Source organism: Fomitiporia mediterranea (assembly GCF_000271605.1).
Source record: "Fomitiporia mediterranea MF3/22 unplaced genomic scaffold FOMMEscaffold_1, whole genome shotgun sequence".
Taxonomy (NCBI): Eukaryota; Fungi; Basidiomycota; class Agaricomycetes; order Hymenochaetales; family Hymenochaetaceae; genus Fomitiporia; species Fomitiporia mediterranea.
Window position 1 is genome coordinate 4,057,628 of NW_006760386.1, and position 1,665 is coordinate 4,059,292.

Consider the following 1,665-nt stretch of genomic DNA (forward strand, 5'->3'; position numbering starts at 1 on the left):
AAAGTCATTCTAAAATTGTATCACCAGTATTCTTTGTAGGCAAAAAGGATTCAGGAGCAAGGATGGTTATAGACTATAGGAAATTAAATCAGATTACAGAACCTGATCCATTTCCTATACTTATAATGTACACACTACCAGACTATTTAAAGGAAGCAAAATGGTTTACAACTCTTGACCTTAAAAGTGGATATAACAACATTAGGATAAAACAAGGACAAGAATACTTACAAGCTTTTAGAACACATAAAGGATTGTATAAACTACTAGTAATGTAATTTAGAATGATGAATACACTAGCAGTATTTTAGAGAGTCATGAATTAACTCTTTGAAGAATTAATAGGTAAAGGGATAGTAATATATTTAGATAATATTATTATCTATGCTCAAACACAAAAAGAGCTATTAGAGCTAACTAAAAAGGTGCTACAATTATTAAGGAAAGCAGACTTTTACTGTAAACTAGAAAAGTGCTTCTTTAATAAACAGGAATTAGACTACTTAGGTTTTGTAGTCAATCAAGATAGACTAAAAGCAGATTCTTACAAGATAAAAGCTATATTAGAATGGCCTAGACCTCTAACAAAGAGAGACATTAGGAAAATACTAGGATTCTTTAATTTCTACCAGAAATTTGTAGAAGACTATTCTGGAAAAGTAAAACCATTATCAAGTTTACTATCACAGAAAAGAACCTTTACATAGGGAGACACTCAAGAAGCCTCTTTTAAAGCTATAAAAGAAGCATTTGCTAAGGTACTAGTATTAGCAAGACTAAACTATAAGAAGCAGTTTATAGTAGAAACTGATACATCAGATTTTGCATACTTAGTAATACTATCACAAGAATAAGAAGATAAAGAATTACATTCTATAGCTTATTATTCTTCAACTTTTAGTAAACAGGAAAGAAATTATACAGCACCAGATAAGGAATTATATGCTATTATAAAAGTATTAGCAAACTGGAGACATTATTTAGAAGGAGCCAAGCATCAAATTAGAATAATAACTGACCAATCTAATTTGAAAACCTTTTAAAACAAAAAGCAGTTAAACAGAAGGCAAGCAAGATAGGCACTAGAACTAAGCAGATACAACTTCAAAATAGAATACAGAGCAGGCAAGAAAAATAGAGCAGATACACTCTCTAGAAGACCTGACTATGAGCTAGAAGAAAAGGACAATTAGGAAGTTGTATTACTCCCTCAGAAAATGTTCAAAGAGTCAGAAATACATATTAAAACAATGACAGTAGAAGAAACTACAGAAACAGACTCAGGAACTAATTATAGTAATAAAATACTGTTACTAAGAGAAGGTAAACAGGAAGAAAAAGTCAGAATTGTTTAACAATATCATGATAGTGTTATAGCTGGACATTCAGGACTCAGAAAGACTTTAGAATTAGTAAAGAGAACATACTATTGGCTAGGAATAACTAACTGGATAAAAGAATATGTAGATACTTGTGTAATATATTAAAAGACAAAACACAAGAGAGGAAAAACACAACCACTATTACAACCATTAAAATTCCAACAGGACCCTAGGAACATATTACAGCAGATTTTATATAGGACTACCAATTATACAAACTGGTAAAGATGTAGTGCTAATAATTGTAGACAGATTTTTAAAGATGGGAATCTTTATTCCTTGT